Source organism: Myotis lucifugus, unplaced genomic scaffold (assembly GCF_000147115.1).
Source record: "Myotis lucifugus unplaced genomic scaffold, Myoluc2.0 scaffold_80, whole genome shotgun sequence".
NCBI lineage: Eukaryota > Metazoa > Chordata > Mammalia > Chiroptera > Vespertilionidae > Myotis > Myotis lucifugus.
The window spans coordinates 2,971,561-2,981,911 of NW_005871128.1; the positions used below are offsets into that span (position 1 = coordinate 2,971,561).

Sequence of the window (10,351 nt, forward strand, 5' to 3'; positions counted from 1 at the left end):
CGCGGGGACCGGTTTCCCGCCGGCTCCGCCCGGCTGCCGGCTGCTGGCGGAGGACCGCGCCGCGTCCGCGTGCCCCCCCCGGGAACCCGGTGAGCAGCGGGGAGACCGGAGGCGACTGGAGCTCCTGGAGCGTGGATTCTGGTAAAGGGAAGCTGGCGGACGAAGGCCTCCTGAAGGTCGCCGGCACAGCGCTCAGGGCACCCGGGACTTGCCTTGGCCGCACACCTTAGGTTCTTGAGCGGATGGCGTCCGAGGGGCAGAGTAAGCAAACATGTCGAACAAAGTCGAAAACGCACTCGCAGTCCGCACCTCGTGGCTGGACAAAGGAGAAGTCTGAAGTGGTTAATAATTCAGAGAACCAAACCAGAAATTAAAAGGTTTCCCCAAAGCCAGTCTGCACTTTGCTTCCGTTGTTTTTATACTTCAAAATGGAATAGAGAGAGAAGGAAAATACCTAGTCTTAGTGAGGATGTGGAGTAAATGAATGTTTCCTACCCAGCAACTGGAATGTAAACTGGAACAAAAAAAGAAAAACAAATATAAAACGATGTGGCATTATCTATTCAAGGAGCATTTTACTGTCTAGGTTTAATGGGTAAAGTTTCAATTTTGCAAGATGAAAAAAGTTCTGGTGATGGAGAGTGGTGATGGTTGCATAACAAGGTGAATGTATTTAATGCCCCTTCAAAATGGTCATAATGGTAAATTTTGTTATTACTGTATTTTACCACAGTTTTTTTTTAAGTGGGGGCTGGGAAAAAGAAAACCCAAGTGTGCCTTCGAGAATAAATTTGAGGATGCAAATTTGAGAGGAACTTCTTGAAGAAGCCCCCAAAAGCATTCCTCGCTCCCCTTTTCCATTCCCAGGGGATTGTTGGACATTCTCAGTGCGATTAAGTCGACTTTTTATTTGACTGGAAGCAGTACCCAAGGACACAACAGAGATTCTTATGCTGTGATAAGGAAATGAGACAAGGAAAGCCTGCATGGAAACCTGGCCTTTTAAATCCTGCAGTTGTGCTGTAGCAAAAATGGCAATAGAATTAGTCTGAAGGGCTTTGGAAGAAATTTTACCTGCTGTGACTAGAAATGAGTTGCACAAAACTATTTTAGGGAAAGCACTCTGGAAAGTTACAGTTTTAAGTCATTTAATGTTCGTGTCCGGAACAGTCACTGATCCAGAAAAAAAAAAAAAAAACGTCCTGTGTCTTTTGCTAGTTATTTCACTTGTTTGACTCTAACGAGGTAAATACTTTTCCGGGCTCGTGAATTGTAGATGATTGAAATGATGAAAAACATTAAAGAAAAATTAGAACATATTCTTAAGGAAGAAATCCTTAAAAATTTTATCACTTAGACTACAAGTCTGAAAACACATGTGAGTAAACTCATGGACATCAGGAAAAGCCTAGTAGAAGCCACAATACAGTAGTTCCCCCTTATCTGGGGGTTTGTTTTCCACAGTCTGATCCAAAAATCTTAAATGAAAGCCTCCAGAAATAAACAACTCAGTGTTTTAAATTGCAGCCATTCTGAATAGTGTCATGAAATCTCCTGATGTCCTGCCACTCTGCCCACCTGGGGCATGAAACATTCCTTTGTCCACCTATCCATGCTATATACGCCCTCCTTAGCCACTTAGTAGCCATCTTGGTTATCGAATTGACTGTCCCAGTACCCAAGTACTTGTGTTCAAGTAACGCTTATTTTATTTAAAAATGGCCCCAAAGCGCAAAAGTAATGTTGGTAATTCGGATATACCAAAGAGAAGCCATAAAGTGTTTCCTTGAAGTGAAAAGGTGAGTACAGTCCTATAAGATACCTTGAGAATCTTTATTCACATAACAGTATTTTGTTATAATTGTTATATTATTAGTTATTGTTAATCACTTAGTGTGCCTAATTTAGAAATTAAACTTTATCATAGACATGTTTGTGTACTAAATTCATAGATTGTTGGGGTCTTGCCCCAGCAGGTCCAGGGGTCCCCAAAGGTGTGGACGGAGTCGGTGAAGAAGGAATGACACGGAGACAGCGTTCAGTTGATCAGCAGCCTAGCTAGGTTCTCTAGTCAGGTTCTCCAGCCAGGTTCTATCTTTATTCTCCTGTTACATCTGTATTTATACCAGCTGATTTTAATCCTATCCATTCTATTCCAAAGGTTAGGGCGTTTGTTATCTCCATTCCAAGGTCACTACTCTATTGTTCTGTTAAGCTACAAGGAAGTAACTGAAGGAGATTATCCTAAGTAAAGATTAGGTAGTAAAGATTATTCGTAGTTAAAGTGATTAACTACAACCTGGCACTTAGTTAAGGGGTTTTACTGATTTATTCCTTCCTTAGTCCTGTTAATCCCTAACTCCAGGGAAAAATCCCCACCTGGGGAAACAACCTTTCTTGGAGAGGTGACCTTGGTGTAAACACATAGTGCTAAGTAGGGGAGCAAACATATTAAGAACAGTATGCCATATACGCCAGGTCCATTGAAACATATGCTGTGCAGATGTTTCTTCCCTGCAGCGACTGTGTCAAGCAGCAAGGATGGACCGGCTTCCGGCAAATTCCCCCTTTTTTATTTTTTAAATGTTAGTGTGTGTAAATCAGCGGCCACCTCTCGGATTGGGTTGTTTAAGACTCGGAAGAAGACTGACAAGCAATGATAGCGAGCATAGCTATAAACATAGTGGATGGAGTGCACACGGAGCCTTGTTCCTGTAGAAGGTTGCTGGCCTCTTCAGTCAAGGGATTTCAGCTGTCCTAAAGTCGGTGGTTTGGTTGTCCTCGTTGATCTGGCTAGCGGGCATCATCGCTGGCGACGGTCTTCCCAAGGCGTCAGCACGTTGAACGGCTGGACCAACGGGTCCATCAGGGCTGTGCTTGATGGTGGTGTTGGTTTCCGGGGAGGAGTCAGCTGTGCCCTCTGGGTCTGCCGATATGGGTGATACTGGGGAGGAGGAGGGTGAGGCGGAGACGGAGGGCTGTGAGACATAAGGTTGGACTAGACGGTCTGGAATCCACACAGGCGAGTCTGCGTTCTGTGGAAATATACAAGCATATCCTCTCCCCCAAGTTAAAAATACATCAGGTCCCTTCCAGGCTCCTGTAAGCAAGTCTCTCCATTTGGTGAGGGCTTTAGGTTTAGTTAGATCAGGGTTCCAATGTCTGTACATCAGGGAATATCCCTCAGAATCTACATTTAGTATATTAAGTACAAACAGTGTATGTTGTAGAACATGATGAGGAGAGGAATATTTAAACTCATTTTCTTGTAATTTTTTAATTTGTGTTTTTATTTATTTATTTTTTAAAATATATTTTATTGATTTTTTACAGAGAAGAAGGGAGAGGGATAGAGAGTTAGAAACATTGATGAGAAGATCGATCAGCTGTCTCCTGCACGCCCCCCATTGGGGATGTGCCCGCAACCAGGGTAAATGCCCTTGACCGGAATCGAACCTGGGACCTTGAGTCCACTGGCCGACGCTCTATCCACTGAGCCAAACCGGTTCGGCTTAATTTGTGTTTTTATTTTTTTTTAATTTTTTTTAATTTTTTTTATTTTTATTTTTTTAAAATATATTTTATTGATTTTTTACAGAGAGGAAGGGAGAGAGATAGAGAGTTAGAAACATCGATGAGAGAGAAACATCGATCAGCTGCCTCCTGCACATCTCCCACTGGGAATGTGCCCGCAACCCAGGTACATGCCCTTGACCGGAATCGAACCTGGGACCCTTCAGTCCGCAAGCCGACGCTCTATCCACTGAGCCAAACCAGTTTCAGCTTAATTTGTGTTTTTAAAGTTTGGTGAGCCCTTTCTACTATTGCTTGTCCTTGAGTATTGTAGGGTATTCCTGTAGTATGTGTGATGCCGAATATAGAGCATAAGTTTTTAAAAGCTCTAGAGGTATAGGCAGACCCATTGTCTGTTTTAAGTGCCCTTGGTATTCCTAGGTAGGAAAAACATTGGAAGAAATGTTGACTTACATCTCTAAAGGCTTCTCTTGTACGTGCAGAAGCAAGGATAACATCAGAAAAGGTATCAATACAAACATTCACATAGCAAAGTTTGCCAAAAGATGGGACATGAGTAATATCCATCTGCCATAAGTCACAGGGTCTAAGTCCTCTTGGATTAACTCCAGTAGCAGGGCTAGGAAAATGAGTCGGACAATGGCCGCAGTCACGCACAATACTTCGAGCAGCTTCTCTAGATATGCGATAATATAGACGGAGAGCAGAAGCATTTTGATGGTGAATGGCATGAGACCTCCGGGCTTCTTCTAGAACTGTACAAACTACTGGGCGAGTTAGTAAATCCACCTGATAATTTCCTTCGCTTAAGGGTCCTGGTAGGCAGGAATGAGCTCTAATATGTCCAATATAGAAAGCCTTTTCTCGTTTATGAATGTTAGTTTGTAGCTGAGTTAACAAAGAGAAAATGGCTGTTCTTCCTTGTGGGAGAGAGGCAGTCTCAATATGAGGAAATAATTTAACTATATATTGAGAGTCAGTGTACAAGTTAAAGGGAACCTGTTGCAATTGTTCAAAAGCATAAATGACTGCCAAAAGCTCTGTTCTCTGGGCTGACGTCTCTGGGGTTTGTCGAACATGGTAGTGTCTCTGGTGGGATGAGGAGAGAAACACCATGATACTTGGAATGTTTGTACTTTTCTCTGATGGACTGCTGCGCGTGCTGCGGCGCTCTGAGGTAGGTCTGGTGCAGGTCCAGGAGACAGGGCTTCAGACTCTCCAGGGTGTAGCCCGTCTTCTGTGCCAAGGATTCAGGCCAGCTTTGTCCTGTGACTGTGTAGAGTGCTAGATGAAAGGCCGCTCCGGCAATAACTGATGGCAAATACTTAAGGTAGGGGTCAGCATCTATCAAACTTAACTCTCCCAGAAACATCGCTAAACTTTCAACTTTGCAGTTGGAAGGCTGCTGGTGCAGAAAGTACTGGGTGAGGAACTGATTGACAGTTGGTGCCGCTAAGTCAAAAGAAAGGACTCTCAGAACGAGGTGCTCCATTCGCAGAACTTGTTTCTTGGTGTAGGTATAATCTGTAATGTACACAAACTCTGCAACCTTTGGGGGGTATATTTCTTCAAACTTTGAGGCTAACAGCATAGCAGCAGTGCCCACCAGCTGAAATTTTCCTTTGAGCACAGACATGGAGGAAAGGAACCTGTCGATGTAGTTCACAGCCAAGTGCAGGGTCTCATTCTGTAGTCTAAACTCTTCTCCTACTTTCACTAACCAGTCCACAAGGATAGCCCTCATGCTGTTGTTGATGGCCGGCTGCTTCTTCATGTAGCCCACTTTAGGCTTACATTTAATCTCCATCTCCCTGAGGTATGTGTGAATGTCCTCGTGGCAGTCTGGGATTTCAGTAACACTCACTGGCTTTTCGTCTTCCAACACAATTAACATGTCCATAGCGTGTGGTGACTCCAAACTATTATCCAGTGGTTTTTCTGGGTTCAGGCACCATATGTTGGGGACTTGCCCCAGCAGGTCCAGGGGTTCCCAAAGGTGTGGATGGAGTCGGTGAAGAAGGAATGACACGGAGACAGCGTTCAGTTGATCAGCAGCCTAGCTAGGTTTTCTAGTCAGGTTCTCCAGCCTGGTTCTGTCTTTATTCTCCTGTTACATCTGTATTTATACCAGCTGATTTTAATCCTATCCATTCTATTTCAAAGGTTAGGGCGTTTGTTATCTCCATTCCAAGGTCACTACTCTATTGTTCTGTTAAGCTACAAGGAAGTAACTGAAGGAGATTATCCTAAATAAGGATTATGTATCTTAAATGTGATTGTTCGTAGTTAAAGTGATTAACTCACGCCTGGCATTTAGTTAAGGGGTTTTACTGATTTATTCCTTCCTTAGTCCTGTTAATTCCTAACTCCAGGGAAAAATCCCCACCTAGGGCAACAACCTTTCTCGGAGAGGTGACCTTGGTGTAAACACACATAGCGCTAAGTAGGGTAGCAAACATATTAAGAACAGTATGCCATATATGCCAGGTCCCTTGAAACATATGCTGTGCAGCTGTTTCTTCCCTGCAGCAACTGTGTCAAGCAGCAAGGATGGACCGGCTTCCGGCAATAGATAGTTTCTTGGAAAACTGTTTAAGTGAAAATGACATATAATGAAACCAATTTTTCCATAGTCTGATTGCTATAAACAGGAATTAAGTTTCTACAGCATATTCTGGCCACAAAACCCATCAAACTTCTAAACAAAGACCAAAACATTAAACATTGAAATAAATGTGAGCTATATATACATTTAAGGAAAAGTAATAAAAACAATAAGATAATTATTTTTCAACCTGCTTGTCCCAGTTCTGGGTCAAGGGTGTCCAGAGCCTATCCTGCAGCGCGGGGCACTAGGCAGGACTCCACCCTGAACAGGACACCTTCAATGATAGGGCCACTCACACACACCCCTGTCCCCACATGCACTCAGATTGGAACAATTTAGACACGCCAATTCACCTCATGTGCACATCTTTGGGATGTGAGAGGAAACTGGAATACTTGGAGAAAACCCATGCGGAGCACATGCAAACTCCACACTGGCCAGGAATTGAAAAAAACATATATATAGGGTTTGGTGCTCTCTGTGGTTTCAGGCATCCACTGGCGGTCTTCGAACGTATCTCCTGCAGATAAGGGGGCACTACAGTGCTGAGCTAGATGGTGATAATCTAATAGTCTACAGAATCAAATACTCCATGCTGGAAAACAATTTTCTTATGCTTTCTAGTTATCAGAATACTGTTTTAGTTCTTAAAAGTTGTTTCACCCTGGGTCTTAGTATCCTCATGTAAAATATGGAGTTGTCCATCTTAAAGGGTCATGTTAAAAAATATTTATTGTGCCAAGCACTGTGCTGGGCACTGGGAATTCAGTGATAGACAAAATGGACATGAGTTGTGCCCTCTTAGAGCTTATAGAATGGTAAGGACAACTATATATATGTAAATCTATGTATGTTTATAATTATACTAGAGGGCTGGTGCATGAAATTTGTGCATGGTGGTGGTGGGGGGGGGAGGAGTTCCCCTCAGCCCAGCCTGCACCCTCTCAAATCTGAACCCCTCAGACATCCCTCTCACAATCCTGGACCGCTGGCTCCTAATCGCTCACCTGCCTGCCTGGTCGCCCCTAACTGTCCCCCCCTGCCGACCTGATCGCCCCTCACTGCCTCCGCGTGCCGGCCTGGTCATCATCCTGCCTTCCCCCCCCCCCCCCCGCCAGCCTGGTCACTTCCAACTGCCCTTTCTGCCAGCCTGGTCGCCCCACACAGCCTGCTGTTCAGTTGTTTGGTTGTCCTTCACTAACCCCCTTGCTGGCCTGGTCGCCCCATGCAGTGCTTGTTCAGTTGTTTGGTTGTTCCTCACTAACCCCCTTGCTGGCCTGGTCGTAGGCAGCCATCTTGTGAGGGTGTGAGGGTTAATTTGCATATCGCCTCTTTATTATATAGGATGAACTAAAATTACCAATGTAATGGAAGCATATAAAAGGGGATTCTAATTTTTTTTACCTTATTGGATTTATTGGGGTGACATTGATTAATAAAATTATCAAGGAGTTTTCAAGAAGGCCCTAATTTAAATTGGAGAGCCCAGGGGGGGGCGGGTGTCTTTCTGATAAAGTCACATTTTATCTGTTATCTGAAAGATAAATGAGTTACTTGGGTAAAACATAAGGAGAAAAGATGTTAAGTAGAGGGAGCAACGAGAACAATGGTCTGAGGCAGGAAATAATTTGGTGGGTTTGATAAATGGAAAGGGAGCTAGTGTGCAGAAATGAGGTGGTATGTGGTATGAAATGTAGTTATGGAGCCAGGGCCAGATCATGAAGACCTTGTGGGTCATGTAAGCAATTTGGTTTATATCTCAAGTGTATTGGAGAAAGCCTTTGAAGGACTTTTAGTGTGGAGATAAGGAGATCCACTTGAAACATCTCTCCGGATGCTGTCTAGCAAAAATACAGTGTAGAGGGAAATGGGAGAAGGGTGGTCCATGGGAGAGATGATGGAGGCTTAACTGAGGTGGTAACAGGATTGATAAGAGTGGATGAATTTGTTTTTAACTTTGAAGGCAGAACCTATTGGACTTGGCTATGGAGCAGAAACAGGAGGGAATGTCAAGAATAACTCACAAGTTTCTTGAATGACCAGTTGAGATTCCACCACCCAATTCTGATGTGTGGATTTCCTCCCCGCCCCACCCCCCGCCCCCACACACACCACCAAGCAATTCTGGAACACCAGCTGGATGTCCAACAATTCAACTCAATTTTACACTAGCTACCTGGAGATAGCACCAGATTTTATAGGTTAAGGGTTCAGTTCCACAGGACTTTCCTCTCCACCCCGCTCCCCACTACACACACACATTTCAGACACCAATTGTAAGACTAGATAATGGATTGCCTGTGCTTCTGATAGACCACTGGCTATAGATAGGAGGTTCCCAGGACCCCATCCTTGGATTTGATTAATTTGCTAGAGTGGCTCACAGAACTCAGAGAAACATTTTACTTCCTGTATTACCAGTTTAGAATAAAAGGATATAACTCAAGAATAGCCTGGACAGAGAACCAAGATGGTGGCATAAGGTACAAACCTGTACATGCTGCCCCCCACAACAACATTAAAACCACAACTATAAGACGAAACAGCTATCATCCAGAACCACGGGAAAGCTGATCGAGTGGAAGTTCTACAACTAGGAGGAAAGAAAAAAGTGCATTGAGACCGAGTAGGAGGGGAGAGGCGCCAAGAACAGAGGTACTACGGGGACGTGCGCGAGGCTGCTGCACCTTGGTGCGCGGTTTTTTTCAATCGGAAGGGGACAAACTCTCGAACGCATGGAACTCATTTACAGCGAGACGCTGGGGACCCAGGCTCCTATGGGGAGAAACGGGAGTGTCTTGCAGCAGGTCGGAAAGCGAAGGTGACTTTCTCACAGAGCTGCTCGCAGGGATCATTGTTGCTGTGGGGGCGCGCGCGGCACTCAGGAAGTTGGGGAGTCACTGACGACACCATTGCTGTTTGCCCCACCCTGGGAACTCTCTGAGACCCCGCCCCACTACATTCCCTCCCAAGCTGTGCTTGGCGGCACAAAGGAGGCACCTGCGTGCGCTTTTGCAGCCTAACAAACCTCAGTGAATCAGCTCCAAAACTTCCAAACTCCAAACAAAGGGGAGAAATCTGTTGATATTGCTGTAGCCCCTGCTGGGTGGACCCACACAGTGGTTGACTTGGAGATCCAGGAGCCAGGGTACTCCGGGTCAGATACTAGATTTCAACTCCTCACATCTATAAGGGACACACTCAAGAAGCAGACTCAGTGAGTACCAAAGCCCCACTGAAGCAAGTCCTACCACATAAGGGTGTCTCCAGCACAGCAGTTCTTCTTATAGACACAGTGGCTCCTCGCAGTCAGCCAAAAATGTGAAGACAAAAAAACATGTCACAAATGAAAGAAATGGAGGAAAGCAAACTAATGGAGGACATAGAGTTCAGAACCACAGTTATAAGGTTACTTAAGAATCTTCTACGAACCTCCGAGGAACTTAGTGAGACCTTCAAGGATCTTAATGAGAATGCCAAAAAAAATGGAAAAGGACCAGTCAGAAATTAAACATATACTGACTGTAATAAAGAATAATATACAGAGATCCAACAGCAGACGAGAGGATCCCAAGAATCAAGTCAAAGATCTGAAATACAAAGAAGCAAAACACCTATCCGGAAAAGCAAAACGAAAAAAGAATCCAAAAATATGAAGATAATGTAAGGAGCCTCTGGGACAACTTCAAATGTACCAACATCTGAATTATTGGGGTGCCAGAAGAAGAGAGAGAGCAAGATACTGAAAGCCTATTTGAAGAAATAATGACAGAAAACTTCCCCTACCTGATGAAAGAAATAGACTTACAAGTCCAGGAAGCACAGAGAACCCCAAACAAAAGGAATCCAAAGAGGACCACACCAAGGCACATCATAATTAAAATGCCAAGGGCTAAAGACAAAGAGAGAATCTTAAAAGCAGCAAGAGAAAAACAGTTAGTTACCTACAAGGGAGTACCCATAAGATTGTCAGCTGATTTCTCAACAGAAACCATGCAGGCCAGAGGGAGTAGCGAGAAATATTCAAAGTGATGAATGCCAAGAACCTACAACCAAGATTACTTTATCCGGCAAAGCTGTCATTCAGAATTAAAGATCAGATAAAGAGCTTCACAGATAAGGAAAAGCTAAAGGAGTTCATCACCACCAAACCAGGATTATATGAAATGCTGAAGGATATTCTTTAAGGGATAAATACCACATGATCCC

The 10,351-nt window shown here is 44.2% G+C and overlaps 1 pseudogene; it reads right to left on the minus strand.

The window, feature by feature from the left end:
• Positions 1-192: 192 nt before the first annotated feature.
• On the minus strand, positions 193-8,641 carry LOC102417189 (annotated as a pseudogene).
• Positions 8,642-10,351: the final 1,710 nt, after the last annotated feature.